This window comes from Paramormyrops kingsleyae, chromosome 21 (genome assembly GCF_048594095.1).
Source record: "Paramormyrops kingsleyae isolate MSU_618 chromosome 21, PKINGS_0.4, whole genome shotgun sequence".
Classification (NCBI taxonomy): domain Eukaryota; kingdom Metazoa; phylum Chordata; class Actinopteri; order Osteoglossiformes; family Mormyridae; genus Paramormyrops; species Paramormyrops kingsleyae.
In genome coordinates, this window is record NC_132817.1 from 9,065,351 (window position 1) to 9,083,622 (window position 18,272).

Sequence of the window (18,272 nt, forward strand, 5' to 3'; positions counted from 1 at the left end):
CATTTAATTGCAGGTAGGATTAGGCTAATATTTCTCAATCGCGGCTGTGGAAACCAGGTGGGAATGAGGGGGGGGGGTCTTTTAACCCAAAGGGTTAAAAGGGGGGTCTTTTTGGCCCAAAGACCGAGGAAGATTAGCTACACACGACAGCAGGGGGGGGGGGGGCTCCACAGATTCAGAGGGGGCTAACCTCCAAACCCCCCCCCACACACACACACACCTTAAATCAGCGAGATTACACCCCACCGGGGAGGGGGGGGATTAATGGAATGGCAGTGGCAGAATATGGTGGGATGTGTCCCTTTTTAAACAAAGCGGGAAGCAATTTCGCCGGCTTACTTGGGGTTACCAAGGAGAGGCATTGCGAGACAATGCTCTCCGGGAGATAAGGGGGGGGGGCATTATTCGAGGGGATTCGCTGCGCGTTCGGAATGCCGGCGCCGCCTCGGAATGCTCGCCGCCAGGGCAATCGCAGAAGCGTAAACATCACTGAAAGAAAACCGCTTTCTCACTGCAGCTGCAGAACAAGCTAATTAAGCCTAATGCACCCCCCCCAAACTGACGAGCACTATAAACTAGAACTTCATTTCCCCCCTTATCTTTCTTAATTAAACTTCGCCGATAAGTTCTCTTGAGGAAGGCTGAGCTGTGAACTGAGATCGTTGACCCCTTCTAGTTAAATATTTCCATAGAAAAAAATGTGTATGGGAGTTGCCCCCTCTCCCCCCCCCCGGCCCCCCATCCAAGCTGTGCACAGCACTGACAACATGACCTGATGTCAGATGTCCTTTAAGACAAGGACCATTCTCTCTTCATGTCATAGTCCTAGATATTCATACCCAAACTGCCACACATTCAGGCAATAACTTCTAAAGATACTATGGTTACATAGTGATCTAATACTACATTCATCATTAATAAATCATGCATGTTTTATCTCAAGCAGTTACTATATTTGTTACTATATCTGTTAATTCTGTAAACCACTGTGAACTACTAAAGGAACTACTGAAGGAATAACACAAGTGATGTCGTGTTTGTTCATCATTAATGAATCATGACATCTTTTACCTCAAGCTGCAACTATATTTGTTCATGATTTGTTTATGATTTGCACTTCAGTCATAACTGACTCATTACTAAATATTTGTGCCCTGTCAAGTAAAGTGTAACTATAACAATAACGCAAAGAAAGCTTCTTTCCCAAACTGGGAAAGTCTAACTGCAGCTACAAACTGAAGAATATTTACAGCCTAAATGAACGCAGCGCAGTCGCGCCGACGCCGGATCGATTTACAAATGTCCGGCTCCTCGGTTCCTGGGCTGAGTGTCACGAGGAGGCGGCGATATTTCAAGGGCCCCATGGTGATCAGTGCCGCAGACAGGCCCCCTGGATGGGGCACGAGACCCTCCGCGGATGGCTTTAATTCCTAAATTAATCCAGGTGTCAATCCAGGCGCAGGGGAGGAATGACACTTAAAAAAGACTTTTCATGTCGCTACATCCGAGGTGACGGTGGCCCCATGACGGCTGCGGATGCTGCTTTATCGTGCCGTTTGTTCCCAAATGCTGGGGAGAAGATAGAAGTAAAGCCAACTATATTTGACAGTAAATTTATGGAATGACTGACTGCATCCAGTACTGCTAACCAGAGATGTGGCTATAGCAAGTAAAGCTAGAATATTGGAGGGGGGGCTCTGGGGGGAATAAAACAGTTAAGAAGAGCGGTTAAGAACGTCGCATGCGGACATTTAGGGATAATTCTCCATCACATCAAAAAAGCTTTTAAACACCATTTCACCCTCAGCTGAATAACCGGGTTCAAATGACCGGTCACAGTATCAGCTGCACATCAAATACGCAGCTAAGAAATCTCGAGTAATTCATCAACACACACAATGTGCTTTCAAAGACAGGGTCACATCAACATTGCTAACACGTCGCTTTAAATCCAGAATAAACATTATTATTAGCTATTATTTCTACAATTATTAACATAATTAGACACTGCTTAGAAGGGTCCTGCTAATTAGAACGACATTTATGTAGTGAAACCCGGCAGCGCCGACCGGTGAGCAGGTTTCAGTCAGATGTAATCATTCCAAAGGCCACACGTTCAGGTACCTTGTCTTTTCAGGCTTGATTTGTACTCGGAACAAAGGCAGTGTGTGGTCTAGGATTTGTACAAGTGGTCTTTAATGTGTTTATGCACGTGTGGGTGTATGCGTGGTTCGGAATGGAGGGGGGGGTGGTGTTTATTTTTAAAGGAGTATTTCTGAAAATCTATTGCATGTTCTGAGAGAACTGAGAGCGCTGATGGTGAGCGCTGTCTCTGAAAGCCACTAAAGTGCATCTTTCTGCTTTTCCCCCCAAGCAGCAAGAATCACCAAACACGTGCAAAGCTCTCATATACAAGCAATAACTGAAATCGAATCTCCCAATCGAATGTAACTTGACTTCTGATTTAATGTGCAGCTTTTCTTAATTTTGTGTACTGCATATATTACAGTAATTGGATGTGCACGCAAGCATATATTTTTTATAATATCTATTAGGCGGGCTCATTTTTAGGTTTTGCTGCAACACTGGACTGCTAGCTACTACCGCAAAACCCATTCCTCTCACAGACTGAAGCAGGAACGGTTTCCTTGCGCTGAATTAAATTACACAGCTAGTGTGCCAAGAAAAATGTCATCAATCTTCCCTAAAAGACAAGTGTCACTCTCAAGGATTTACCCTTAACTTTATCATGGCCGAACCTGGGTATAATGGCAAAAAGAAATGTGTGAACAGAAGCTTGTTGCCTGAGATTCCAGGTATCTCCTGTTGTACCTTTAAATCCCACCCTAATTGATCATAATGTGTTTCTAGGCCATGTCAATGGTATCAGCAAGCTTGAGGGCCGCCAGCACAGGATCAGCCAGCCTGCAGTGCCCCTGGAGGTGGGGATTAAGGGCCTTGCTATGGGGCCCTACGGTGGCATCAATCTGCTGGACATGGGATTTGAACCGACACTCTTCTGATCACAGACACAGATTCCTATCCCCCTGGCCACACAGCAAAGGGTCAGCCAGCCTGTAGTGCCCCTGGAGATGGGGATTAAGGACCTTGCTGTTGAGCCCTATGGTGGCATCAATCTGCTGGGCATGGGTTTCGAACCAGCACCCTTCCGATCACAGACACGGATACCTAACTCACTGATCACACAGCAAAGCACCAGCCAGCCTGCAGTGCCCCAGGACATGGGGATTATGGGCCTTGCTGTAGGGCCCTGTGGTGGCATCAATCTGCTGGGCACAGTATTCGAGCTGGCGCCCTTCCGATCACAGACAAAGAATCCTAACCCACCGGGCCACACTCCACCACCCATTTACGATCCTGGTGAGTGTCTTCAGATAAAACATGTCTCACTAAGCAAATAAAGAACACCAGGTTTAGCAGAGAATTCTAGGAGAAGACATCTGGACTTGTTTGCCCTCTCTCTCTTTCTCTCTCTTTCTCTCTCTTCCCCTCCTTCCCCTGAATCGCATCACCCATCCACCCCCCCCCCCCCCACCCGCCCTCTCCTCCTCTGTAACCTAATTGCTGTAATTAATTTGCATGACCTGCAGACAATTCGAGTTCTTGTCATGCCTTGGTCAGGTTATTAGTGAAGTGTGAAATCAATTTGCTTTCGATGGAGGCAGAGAGAAAGAGCGAGCACCCAGAGCAAGGCGGCGCGCCGGCATCCTCTTAATCGCTCCCGTGTTTGTTTTAATAGCTTAACGATGTCGCCGCATCATAAGATGCGAACGGTTATATGCCAGAAAGAAAAAAAAAATGGAGTATTGTTTACTGCCGCCATATATTCAAGGCCCACATGCTGTGCATTGCAGCCCTTTCATCCATCACATTTTCCAGAACTCTCCGTTTATCCAGTAGTATTGTGGTGAGCCCGACCCAAGACAGCGGATACTAAGAGGCAGGAAACACCAGGAGGAAGCCAGCCAGCCTGGGGGGGTCTGTGGGACAACATTTAATGTATTTAGCAGATGCTTTACAGGGTCAGGCAGTCCCTAGAGCAATAAGGCACCAATGGTGAAATTACTCTGCTGATCCAAGGATCCGAACCAGCAACCTTCTGATGAAGACACAGTGTCCTAACCCACTGGGTCACACACAGGTGTCTATGCAAACTCTATACATGTAGACTAGGGGCAGGATTTGAACACACAACCTCAACACTGGTACGTAACACAAAAAAAATCTAAGACAAATACCAATGCTCCTTGACATAGGGTGGGGCTACATTCTGATGGAGCCACTTGAAGTTGGATATATCATAAGTCCGATATGATATGATATGATATGATATGACACCCTTTAGAAAACTTGATTAAACACAGAAAAAAACCCATACGATACATCGTTAAATACTGTTACGCTCGCGCTCGCTACGGAGGGAAGCATTCCTGTCTGGATGCTGCATCAGTCTAAAATATCATACGGCATATCGTCAGCCTGGGAACAGATCGAAATCAAGTGACTACTAAACGTGCAGCGCTAACGCACCACCATGAAGTTTAAATATCGCAAGTCGAACAAACTTAGTCAGGAGCATAATTACACGGATGTGACATAAGAAGGTCATGCTGTCAGTTATTAGCGATTATCTGCATACCTGCGTTTACTGGTGTGTCAACAGAAGGGTCCTTTTCCAGCAAACAGCAGCCTTGAAGGCTTCTATAAATCATGAAGTCCGGAGAGTCTCCAGACTGCAATCCACTCTTCTGTAAAATTGCTGGAAAGCTCTGCAGTTGCAGCTTGACATAATCTACAGATACTGATTTATCTTTAACAGCTATTACAGGTCCTAAGAGTTTCTTTTTCCCGGAAGTTTCTGGCAAAAGTTTTTTTACATAACCTCTATATTAAAAAAAGCAATTTCATTAAATTGAATCAATAAATGACACCATATAGTTTATGACTAAAATTTGATATGAACATATACAAAAGTTTATCGTTTTATTTTTTAATGTGCGTCTTACTGTCTGTAAAATAAGGCAAATTGGGGCCCAGTCCTTATATTTTAGGGTAGATGACTGGCATATAGTGTTTCCCAAGATGTGAATGGCGACACACAGACAGCCCACGCTTTTGCTCCCTTCAAGGCATTCCGAATTTTTGCTCCCTACCAAAAATGTGGACAGTGTGCAGGTCCCCGAGGACTGGATTGGGAAGCATTGGTATATAGCACTGGGGCACTGGGATTGAATTTGCTCAACAGCGAGGCTCAGAAATGGCTAATCCAGGATGGATCCACAGTAGTTACGGGAAACCAGTAAAAGGCAGCAGTGTTCGCTTTGCGGAGCTTGGGCCAGGTCTTCCCTGGAAAGGTATACAGATGTGCAAACATCTGTACAGTTACAGCAGATTTCCCCACTTGGTTTTTCGTTCTTATCTTAGCAAGTGTCTCTATTCAGGGTCAGCTGCTGCCACGTTCTCCTTTTCTAAAGTGTTTCCTATTTCATCGTTGTTCTTCTTTCCCGCCAGAGTTCCCAGGTTGCTCTAGTGATTGCGCGGTAACCTCATTAAATGCAGGAACGTGTGACGCCGATGCACTGGGGCAGGCGGCCGGCGACACCTCGCTTTAGTTAGACATGCACACCGCCCCTCAGGCACATAAGTGGTTATGAGGTAAGATGCCCCCAGGTGGGTGGGAGTGGTCTTCAAAAGGTTTGAGAGCCCGGACCTCGCAGGGACAACTATCACAGACCCCAGATACCCGGTAAAAATGCCAGTGTCCCTGTCCTGTGTCACTTTTTCTTGTCTTGCGGACAAGAGCCATTACGTGGCAGCAGATGAAGGGGAGGTGGAGATCAAGCGGCGACCCGCCCCTTCATTAACATTCGGACTGCATCTGAGACGTCTCCCCTCCTAGGTCTCCATTATCTGCCGCCGTTCTTACCGTGGTGACAATAATGGAGCGAATGGGATTACGTGGGAATTTGACGCTAATTTACAGGGACAGAAGATGAATGGAGCTAGTTTTGTTTTTTTTTTTTTAATTCAATCTGTGCCGGCAAGGTCCGGTCGGTAATAAACGACAGACACGTGGTGACGGCTCTGCGCCCGACGTGGCGTCGAAGCGGGGGGCCGCGGGATATTTCCCAGCTGCCTCTCCTCATTATGGCATGAGTTGTTAGCCTGGATTCACGTGCATGAAAAGATGAACGACGTTCCCCTTTGGGATACGTGATTGTAAAAAAGAAGAAAAATGTGTGTCTGCCCTGAGGTGGACAGGGATCTCGTCCATCTGTCCTTTATGGAACATGGATGGATGGTCTTGCGTAACACCAAACACAGGGTTCTGCGGTGTTGCCAGGGGTGTTTTAGGGGGCTTTAGCCCACCTAAAATGTTCTTAGCGGCAAATACGTGTACGATAATTCGTTTAAATAGTCTGCTCTCATTCATTTTCATTAAAATCAGATCCTCCTAGAAAAGACTTAGCCCCTCATTCATAAATCTTTAGTGATGTTCCTGATAGAGTCGATCCTCCAGGTGCCGGAATGGTGGGACAGAACTATCCCGACTGATTCCACCGCCTGTGAACGAGTGGAGAAGCCCAGTTATGTCCTGCAGTCATTCACTAAGACAGTGTTTCCCAATCCAGTCCTTGGGGACCCACAGACAGTCCATGTTTTGCTCCCTACCGGGAGCTCGAAGGGAGCAAAGACATGGACCGAAGACCGGATTGGGAAACACTGCTCTAAGAGAAAGGAAAATGTCCTTACAGTGATGCTACATAACCAAGCAGCCCTGTTTCTACACATCCAGACCTTTGTGTGCTCATAGTGACTCTCCTGCTAACATTCATTAAATATGGGCTCACGTGTGGAATGAAATTTAATCCAGGTCTTCACTAATTGAGAAAATTATTATTATTTAAATGACATTAAAATGGCAGCTATTAAAATGATTATCTTGCAGGTAGGGTTGCCACGTTCATTTAAACGTATGAAATAATTACATTTTATTTGTCACACGTGCGTTAGTGCCAAATTTTCTGAAGCAGGCCCAGAAAACTTTGCTGTCATCAGAAAAAAAAAAACATTTATGTAAATCAACCTGCTACACCAGTTTCTCTGTTTGACTGTTGGTAATTTCCCAAAAACTACTTCCCACCTGCCTAACTGATTTCCAATTAAAATGTCCATTAATTAGTGCTCATTAGGCAAAACCCGAGCTGTTCTGCATGCCCGCCCACTCATGCCCGCTTACGAATGTCTTTGCATTTGTGGCGTTTCCTGCCTCCAGTTTCCCGGCAGGCCTGACTGTACTATTTCATCTGTTTCTTCCTGCTTGTGGCTGATGTCACATGGGGCTTTGTCGCATGCAGATGCACAGGACACCCTCACGATCGCTTCGAGCAGATGGCATGGCCGATACAAGCCTCATAACCCCACTGTCAGAAGCTGCACTTTCTGGAGGGGAATCACCTTGGCAAAAAAATCCATCTCTATAAGCAGGTAAGATGTGAGTCTGAGTGCCGTGTAAGTGGCTGAGGGAGAAGGATTCCGCGGGGCACTGAAGTTAACAAGCAGGCAGAGATCGGCGTTTGCGCCACCTTCAGGATGGGAAACATCTGGGACAGATTGAGGGCAGCTGCTGTCTTCTTACTCTCTTAATATGTTGATTATTAAAAAATGGTAACGGGGCCATAGCACAGATGGTCTCTTGTATTATCCTGTTTTTATGACTAGATCAAACTTGATCTGCTCAGTGTTTAACTATAAACACTCATGATGTGTTTGACACCCAATTGCAATTCCGGAGAGTTTCAGTCCACATTACATAGTTCTGGATGCAGGGCCCCTTGATCTGAAAATTCCTTGGCCCCTTCTCTGTGACCCCCCCCCAGCCAAAATGGTCTTAGAGTCAATCTGTGCCACAAAGACCAGCTGGGCACCTTCACGGAGTTCTGTATGCGCTCAGATGTCTAGCCATACTAAACGTTCGGTCATCTGACCCTACCCCTAAACCCCACCCCCTTCAGATGGGAGGATCGCTAAGTGGTCAACATTACCTGTCAGTCTGGATGATCTCCAAATATGATTGGTCGGTGAAATGTATGTTGGGTGGACGTTGTTGGCCTGCTATATTTACATGGTGCTATATTTACAGATGGGACACCTACAAGTCAATTAGTGCTCGTGAGAACGTCAGCTTGCCTCCTGCTGCCACATATAATATTATGTATGCCCAGGAATAAACGTTAATGCATGCATAAGTCGTTTCATCGTTTCAATCTACCAGAAGGTTAATTTTTTTTCTCCATCATAAAAATATTGAAGGAACATTAGAACTGTCCATACGTCAACTGAAAGCACTTCCAACCTACATCTGGACTGTCTGTGTGAGGAGTTTTATGAATATGATTATCACCCACTGCTGAAGTCTACCGCAACATTAACTTAAGCGACGTTAGGAATAAGTTAAACGTAATTTAATAGGTTACCCGAGGTTCCTTTCAACCGGGCCCCACTTTCATTTTTCATCACTGTTAGAAGAAGAAAAAAAAGGACAAAACACCCATCCTTCAAAGAGAAATGAAAAACAGAGAGGTGTGCCTGTCGTCCATTTAGAGAATTGGGCACCTGTCACCCATCAAATACCCTTTAAAAGCATGGGCACCAATCGCCGCGGAAATGCGACCTTTCTGCCGCAGCACTTTGATATGATGCGACCGGGGCTCTGCGTGCCACTCCGCGGGAGAAGGGGAGGACCTGCTTTTCATCTCCGCAGCCATTAAATCAGAGCGTTTCCTTCCGTGCAGCGCAGAAATGTACATGAAGGAGCATATTTTAGGTCTGCCTCAGATATGAAGCATGTCACTGCTGACAGGGTCTAGGGTGCCTGAATTGAGCGCCAAAGCTACGTAGACAGAATAGGCTTTAGATCTAAACCATGTCCGTCAAGCAGCTATGCTACATAATAAATATAATCTCTACTTCCGGCGTTAACGTTTGATAATTTGCGCGGTTTCTTTTGGTTCTGTATGTTTCTCGCCACCTGACTTTATGTTGCAATGTCGACAGTGAATGAGACAGACCTGTAGATAGGTGCCCTCATAGATCATAGGTCACGACATACAAACTCAACAAGGGCAAAAATAAGTTAACAGGAATATGTCAGCACTGTTAGCATTGTCCCTTCGACTGCGACGTTCTCGAAGCCTCTCAGCTTTTCGGCGCTTCCCGGTGGCCGTCCCAGAGCCGTCCCAGTGAGGCACTTCAAGTGGTATCGTTTTCCGGAGTCGGACACGGGAACAACTCGAGAACCTGCAGCCAATTGCGGGGAAAATAGGAAGTGACAGCAAAGCAAGCGCCGTGTTCAGAAATAGATCCCCACCTGGTGGCCCCTAATGTCATTACCGCGGTAACACACCGCGTGAGAGGTATCATTCACGGCGGGAATGCCACGTGCTTTAAGGGAGGGCAACTTCGCTCAATTCCCCACGACAGCTCTGACGTGCTGCCGAATCGCTCTCTTTTCCCAGGAAATTTCCCTGAAAATGCAGGACCTCGTAGTGACAGGATTTCCATCTCCGTCAGGGTCTCGGCCTGTAATTCTAACTTGTTACAAAAGTCCTGCAGTCTCAAGAAGTGAGATACAAAACTGAACAGAAACATTCTCCCGACAGCGTGCATTTAAGCTCACCGTCTGAATATTTTAGGATAAAATATTCTAGTGATAAAGGTAAAAAAAAAAGGTCATTTTGCGATTGGGTACCAGGATAGTTATCATATAGTTTTAGAAGAGTGGGGAAGTCTGACACCAAAATCGTTTCCTATCTGGTGACGCCGCTGATTTTGGGTCAGTGAAAGTTCTTCATGACAAGAAGAATGTCATCAAATGTAAAAAATGGACCCTGGTAGTGCTCTTACAATCTAAGGACTGAATAGTGCCCCTGGACTTCACTCCCACTGAAATATTTCTAATTTTATTTGTATAATTAAAACATGTGTATTTTGCACCAAGTTATTACTGTGCATTTTAAGAGTGAACGTTGACATGGATGAAGGCTACCTGGTCCAAACTCGGGTTACTTTCTGAAAATACACTGAACTGCAAAATCAGGGAAGTTTCTCCAGCACCCTTGCACATCTGACGCCACTCTCAGATTTTATGCAATACATTGTTAATGGAGAAAATGCGAAGACATTCCTTAAATGTGGGGATCATGTGAGGACCCATAACGGTGGTGACCTCACTGGAGCTTAAAAATAGGCATGGAAATTAGCAGTCACCTAAACTGAGCCACAAGAGAACAAAGTAATAGCTATTATGGTCTAGCTTCTTCCAGAATAACGGCTCCAGTGGTAATTAACACATAAATTTCAATCATCCTCGTGTTTGTAGATTTCTCACCCCCATGCAGACCTGAAATGATCAGAAGTTTCCCCCACCTTCTTGAAGCTGAGGCCCACAGAGGAACCCCGCTGGGTCACATTCCGCTTGGGGCGCTCGGAGACCTTGGCAGGGGTGGGGGTAATCCTTCCTCCCCTTTCCTTGACTCTACATGGTTTACCGACATGACAGGAACGCCTCCCGCCAGGCATGACTACTGACATGCCAAATACCGCAGGGGACCCCCAGTCAACACGCCGGGCCACGGAACAGTAAAGCCTCAGAGTCCCTGGGCATTCTGGGAAAGATTCTATAGAGCGCAGCCTCCACCCCCGGGTGCAGTTTTGAGGGCTCCGCAGCAGTTAACTACGACCATCGGGTGCCGCCACAATCGATCCGCTGACAATAAGAAGAGACTTACGACGGGCTTGCGCTGTTTTATAATCGTGGATTTCTGAGGCCGTAAAGCATCACCGGGGACACTTGCCGAGAGTGCCACCCGTTCATTCTCATTTACTTCGCTTCCCTTTTGCGCTGGATGGTAGGATTCATAGCACAGACTAATTCGCTCCTGCGTCCATGGGCCCAACCGTGGCAGTTTACGGCGGCTCGAGTTCATTACTGCCAGAATCATTTGCGCACTCATTAGCTGCACATTAGCACGTGCTTTCCTGCCTGTGTTTTCCTCGGAGATATATCCCAGATGAAGCCGCCGTCCCTTTCCGAGTCCAGCATGGTGCCGCAGGATATTAAGGTGGCCGCTATCTCTGTAGACAGACAGGTTCCAATTAAATGGCAGGGCTCTGATATGTTACGGGAGAGACACACTCCTGTGGAATAATGGAGGCAGAAGGAGACAGTTTGTAAGAACGGCTTTTTGATGCTGGTGAGAAAATGGGGGGAATTGTAAAAGGTCGCAGTGGATCAAAGTCACGTTGCATCAGGCTTCCGGCTGAGGCTGTGGTGCTGGTGGGGGCGGCGTGGGGGGAGGGGGCGGCGGAGGGGGAGTGCTTACATCTGGCAGGCTGAAGAACAATGAATGTGCCGTCTGCCGCCCAGATCGATGGCCATTAGGAGACCGACCCTGTAAATGGGTCGGTTCTTGGGGACGGGTGTCGGGCCACCCGTCATTGTCACATTAGGGGTCCAGAGCCCCGCGGCAACAGCCTGAGTCCCCCCACCTGCCCCCCTCCACCACCTCTTTGCGCTCGGATCATTTTGCGGGAGATCGGCGGTAATGAAGATGCTCGAAACGGCGGCGGCCAGGTGGGTCTCGAGGAGAGAGATCAAAAGGACGCTGGCGGCCCGTGTAGTCACTTCCCCTCCTTTCATGTGGCACGTATTTCCCGAAAAACCCGGAGCGTCGCGCGAGGAGCCTGAACGCCTCCCTCTCGAATCGTCGCACCCTTCTTTGATTCTGTGTGCGATTTCCGGAAAAAAAAAACACACAAGGCAAGACATAAAAGGTTGTTATAAGAACTCCACTGCTGTTCTCTACATTTGTTCCTTTGATGTGGTGCATTCCGGTGGAACACAATTCATCCTCAAAAGGGTAGATGCCACACTTCGTATGCTGGCACAACATACGGATCTGTATAGGTCCAGTTATGCTGGTACGGGTTGGGGGTCAACAGGGAATTCTGAGTCCTCCAAGCTGGGTGCCGCTCATCCAGGCGAGAGGAACATCACCGATACCAGGGCGGTCAGAAAGGTAGCAGAGGTGCTGCCTGCATTGTGAATTGAAAAAAAACTTCTGAATCTACGTAAATTTATTTAAAGAATTCCAGTGTGGCAGAGTCTTAGGGTAATGACGAGTGTGACACCTCACAATTTCGGCACAAAGTGTGATCCTTAATGAATGGGTAGTCGTGCGACGTGCCCCCCATTAGTGTCTCGCCTCAGCCACAGCAGTGGTGGGGGGGAGGGATATTACAGAGCCTGGAGGTGAGTGAGCGGGGGAATCTAATGGGGAACTCCATCCGCTCGCGCCATGTCATTTACAAAAAGGCGCTAATGTGAGGGCAGCCTGGGAGGCTGCCGGCTGTATTCGCGGTGACGGGGTCCGCAGGCCATCGCCGGAGGCTCGGTGTCTCACAGAGGCTTGCGTCTCGTGTTGGAAATGCTACGTATGATACGGAGAAGGTTTCCAAAAAGCTGCATGAGTATTACTACACGGGTAGGGGGTCCAGTGTAGAGTTGCCACCTGTCCCATACAGTACATTACATCATCACGAGGCGACATTTATTCAGATTTAAAGTGGCAACCCAATGCAGGGGGGCCCAAGGTGACTGGTCACAGCATTTCTATCCATTTCCCACCCACCTTCCACATCCTCTTTTCCAGTATCGCGGACTGTCATACCATCCGACCTTTTTCCAGTCCTGGTCAGGATCACAGGGGCTTTTGGAAATCAGCCCAGACAGGATAGGGCACAGGGCAAGAATACACCCCAGATGGGGTCATAAATGAGCATTATTAAATTTTCTCCCCGCGATCAGGATAAGTTGCCAGCAGATGTATGGATTGATGCATTCGACTCTATCAGAAACACAGCATGCGTACCTGTGTCTGATGCTGTACCCTAGCAGAAACACAGCATGCGTACCTGTGTCTGATGCTGTACCCTATCAGAAACACACCACGCGTACCTGTGTCTGATGCTGTACACTAGCAGAAACACAGCATGCGTACCTGTGTCTGATGCTGTACATTAGCAGAAACACAGCATGCGTACCTGTGTCTGATGCTGTACCCTAGCTGAAACACAGCATGCGTACCTGTGTCTGACGCTGTACCCTAGCAGAAACACAGCATGCGTACCTGTGTCTGACGCTGTACCCTAGCAGAAACACAGCATCCGTACCTGTGTCTGACGCTGTACACTAGCAGAAACACAGCATGCGTACCTGTGTCTGACGCTGTACACTAGCAGAAACACAGCATGCGTACCTGTGTCTGACGCTGTACACTAGCAGAAACACAGCATGCGTACCTGTGTCTGACGCTGTACACTAGCAGAAACACAGCATGCGTACCTGTGTCTGACGCTGTACACTAGCAGAAACACAGCATGCGTACCTGTGTCTGACGCTGTACCCTAGCAGAAACACAGCATGCGTACCTGTGTCTGACGCTGTACACTAGCAGAAACACAGCATGCGTACCTGTGTCTGACGCTGTACACTAGCAGAAACACAGCATGCGTACCTGTGTCTGACGCTGTACCCTAGCAGAAACACAGCATGCGTACCTGTGTCTGACGCTGTACCCTAGCAGAAACACAGCATGCGTACCTGTGTCTGATGCTGTACCCTAGCAGAAACACAGCATGCGTACCTGTGTCTCATGCTGTACCCTAGCAGAAACACAGCATGCGTACCTGTGTCTCATGCTGTACCCTAGCAGAAACACAGCATGCGTACCTGTGTCTGACGCTGTACCCTAGCAGAAACACAGCATGCGTACCTGTGTCTCATGCTGTACCCTAGCAGAAACACAGCATGCGTACCTGTGTCTGACGCTGTACCCTAGCAGAAACACAGCATGCGTACCTGTGTCTCATGCTGTACCCTAGCAGAAACACAGCATGCGTACCTGTGTCTGACGCTGTACCCTAGCAGAAACACAGCATGCGTACCTGTGTCTCATGCTGTACCCTAGCAGAAACACAGCATGCGTACCTGTGTCTGACGCTGTACCCTAGCAGAAACACAGCATGCGTACCTGTGTCTGATGCTGTACCCTAGCAGAAACTCCCCAGGAGACGTTGATCTTATTGGTAGGGGCAGGAATTAATGCGGCGGAGACGGGATCACCTGCGGAGCTCTCTGTCACTGGTCGACCTCATGCAGGATTACATTCGATGCTGCCAGCCCCCGTTAGGAGAGGGGTGGGTGATGGGACAGCTTGACCTATTCTCCGGTCCGCTGGAGCCAGACCCCCCCTCCCCCACGACGTAGCAGTGCCGGCTAATCCGCATCCCAGATTCTGGCCTGCTGAATACATTTCGTTACGATTAAAAGACTTGACACTCATTTTCCTTAAGCCCCCCTCTAAGTTCGGCTGCCATACGGTCTGGCTTGCCGCTAAGTACGGTGCGGGAGCCTGAATGGAAAACCTCCCGCCCGACGGGGAAAGGCTGGGGGGGGGGGGGCGCCTTTCGGACGCGGGGACATTAAATCCGGGCGCGCGACGGGGGCCCGGGCAGGATGAAATGGTGTGCTGGGCCTGTAGATTAGGCTGGAGTGAGTGCAGCTGCGGGACAGAGATAAAGGGGGAGCGTTTTATTGGGGGGGGGGCTAGTCGGGGCGGGCATGTGAGAAACGCTGGATTCCCGGGAATCCGCTCCGCCATAAGTTCTCATTCACTGTCGGGCGATGCGCACCACGGCGCCGAGACCGGGGATATCGCTGTCCGAGAGCACTGGGGGGAGGGGGCTGGGGGGTGCCACAACCTTATTCGTATGGAAAAGGAGAAACTTCTCCAACCACGATCACACCAAGGACAGAACCGCGGCTTCGGTACGACTGTCTTCCCCTTTCTCGCACTCTTAAGTCAGGAGTACAGCGGCGTGCCCCTCTCTGGCTTTCCCAGCCTGCGTCCGACTCTATCTCAGCTCCAGCTCTTTAACCTGCAGCTCAAGAGATGAGATGCGGGACAGATGCCGTGACAGTCCTCTTGTATCACATGTTATGCTACATGCAGGGGCACCATAGGGGCATGGATACCTTGGCAGATTCCGGTGGCCCAGCACTTTACAGAGGCCTTTTATTATGCAAGGGAGGGCCAATGTGGTTGGGTACCCTCAACCTGAAGAAATGCAGGTCCTACGGTAGAGAGAATCGCCGAGTGTCCTGGTGGGAGAGCAGACGATTTTGGGGCCCCTATAAAGCACTGGGGGCCCCTCGAATCTCGCAGGGTGTCCATGCCTCTCTGACACCCCTGAGTAGCATTTCTTGCTACTCCCCTGGCTGCGTGTAATATAGGCCTTCTTCCAGTGTTGCAGTGTTCAGGTACAAATGCTCAGCTCCCTCCCCCTGAACACAAGGGAGCACGTTAATAGTCATAAAGAAGCAGGTATTGTATTTGCCACACGCAATAATAAGAAATCGAAGTTTAATACACACGGATGACATCTGTTGACAGAGACGGCGCAGTCATATTAATACCAGCTGCTCTCTGCCCCCGTCACTTTATCTGGAGACCCCCCTCTCCTCCCCCCCCGCACTTCGGACAAACACTGATGATCGATATGTTTGCCTTGATTGACACCAGAGAGCTCCCGCCAAGTGCCGCAATATAGACCCGAAAAGATACCATCTGCTTATCTTGTGCCATCGGCTGGTGTCAGCTGGAAGCCTGGAGGAGGGTCGGGGGGGTGGGACAGCTTACCGTAAAGCCCAGAGGCTCCTGTGAACCAAGAGGCATAAAAACAAAAAGCCCCCCCCCAACAAAACTGACAATCTTCGGTTTTTAGGCCTGGTGCTGGTATCGCTCTGTTATCGGGACGGCCCAAGCGTACGGCCCACAATGCTTTGTGTCAGCCCAGGCCGCGACCTCCAGCTTCATCGGAAAAGCCAGCCTCCGACACAAAGCTGCTCCAGGATAATCCCCTCCGATCGCCACGGCGACGGCAAGTGACGGCCTCGTCGATACTCACTCAATCCTGAACAAAACTCATTTCCTTGACAGTTGCGATTATGTCTTAAAACCCCATCTGCCATGTTGAGTAGTAGCGTGGGAGACACTCGGATTTGCTCGGTCGGCTGTCGAGGACTCTGGGTGACCGAGCCAAGTCTCGGGGTCCCTGTCTCTCACAAACGTGTTAGTCCACGCAGCAGAACACACATAACATATGATCTGTGTATTTACAGCCCAAGTGATTAAGAAAAAGTGAAGCGAAAGCTGTCAACAGCTCTTCATACAGTGAGGATGTTAATAATGTGTTCATCCACGCCCATGTGCTCCCTACCAACACGTCAAAGGTGTTTAAAGCATACATTTAATTTATAAACAGCCCTTGGTCTTTAACTGTATATTAACTGTCTAGCAGTGACAATACAGAAACCGTACTCGCTACTCTGATGAATATAAGCTATTTCAAGTCTACCATGGTCCCATAGCACAAGTCATGACACCAATAACAGCTTCAAATGCCCTACAGGTACCTGTGGCGGACAGGTCAGTGGGCAGTGCAGATATCGCACACCTCCATGGTTGGGAGATTTTTGGATGTGGTACCAAAAACTACAAGCGTAGAGGTTCGATGTTTCAGTTGTGTCAAGCAGGTTTCCTTATGCAGTCCAAAGATAAAATATGACTCAGCACTGCCGCGCCGCCCCACTTTGACAATTTCGACTGTTGCCACACACCCAAGCTGTTTGACATCTTTCACTTCACGGTCAGACTGGCCGGCAGATCTGACACAAGTGGAACGCTGAGGGTAATGATGCGCTGGGCGAAGGCAGAGATGGCGGGCCGACTTCGATGTGTCGCCTCCCGGTGCTCGGTCCCGCCCGCGTGGGTGTGACATCAGCAATATATAGCGATTCAAAAGCCTCACTTTTATCCAAAATGATGCCAAGGTGACTCCTAAGTAGCTAAAGCCAGCCACAGTCAAACTGCTGTTAGACAGCAAGTCTGTCCTGACAAACATCAAAAACCTGAGGCAGCGCGATAAATTGAAAATATTATGAGATAATGATCCAGGCTGTAGCTAATGAAGTAAGGTAAATGTTGAGCTTTTTATTTGATACAATTTTGACGGTGGAGATGCTAAAAATACACACGTAATTAATTTGTAAACTTTTTTTCTTCCTTATCCCGGGGTTTTAAATTTAAATTTCATAGCTATGTAATTCTTCAACAGCAGCATTGCCTAGGATTGCAGCGTGATTAAATTTAATAAAAATTAATATTGCATTAGGATTTCCCTCCTCGCCTGTCAGGTAAAGAAGCTAATACCTGATATAAAACCATGTGAAAGACGTGAGCTGACATTAGCAGAAAAAAGCGGATAGATTTATAAGCCATTGCCGTTAAATTCTATATTTTGAATTACTACAGAACGTGTGCACATGCAGTCACAGGTAGTTTTGTTAGTTTATCGGTAGGATTCATAACGTGGCCCAAATCAAAGCCATCTGATTTTTTCCTGGGGGGCCCCCCTGTGGCTAGTTAATTCACAACATGTCACGGCGTTTGATTGCCAAGGCCGAGCTGTAATCTATGCTACCTATGGGTGCACTTCAACGTCTGTAAATTTAAATTTAAAAGTAGGAAGGAAAGGTTAAAAGAAAGGCTGGCTGAGTCTAGACAGAATAAAAGATGCTGGTTGTGTTTCAGACACGTGGATTAAAGGCGAAAGGAAACAGCGATGACCAGATTGCTTCTGCACGACGCACCTGGAACGTTGAACGGTTCCCAGTCAGTCTAACATGTCGAGTTGCCATTTGTCTGGTCCTTCCCCTCCATTTCAACAGCTTTTAAAATTAACACACATTATTTTGATGCTCTGTAGCAAAGCGTCTACCAATGTTAAAGTGGTGATGGTGGCCTCACATCAACACTTTCATTAAGATAATAAATAAGGATAAGTTGTCTATTTTTTCCCCAATAAAATTCATACACGTCAAAATCATTGGTGCAAGTAACGCAAATACAACTTTTGGCAACCATTTTCTCTGTGCAGGGACAGCTACACAGAAGTCAAAGGGGAGTTAAGCTGTGCTTTTGACACCAAAACTGGAGAGAATCAGACTGCTACGTACTGGCACAGAAACAAACATTCAGAACTTTCAGGGCATTTGTGCCCTTCCAGCTGAAATTTTGAAATTTTTGCACAGATAGCAGCGGCCCTCTTGTGGATGATCCCAACAGATG

The 18,272-nt window shown here is 48.0% G+C and overlaps 1 long non-coding RNA gene across 2 annotated transcripts in view; it reads left to right on the forward strand.

Moving 5' to 3' along the window:
* LOC111858471 (uncharacterized) overlaps window positions 1–18,272 on the forward strand; it is an 82,227-nt gene that overhangs the window by 52,840 nt on the left and 11,115 nt on the right. The window contains exons 4-5 of one of the 2 annotated variants that reach the window (XR_002841591.2): window positions 7,380–7,509; window positions 8,165–8,266. This is a non-coding gene — a long non-coding RNA (uncharacterized lncRNA). Of the gene's footprint in view, window positions 1–7,379; window positions 7,510–8,164; window positions 8,267–18,272 lie in introns of those variants that run through there. The other variant, XR_002841590.2, reaches the window with a different exon arrangement.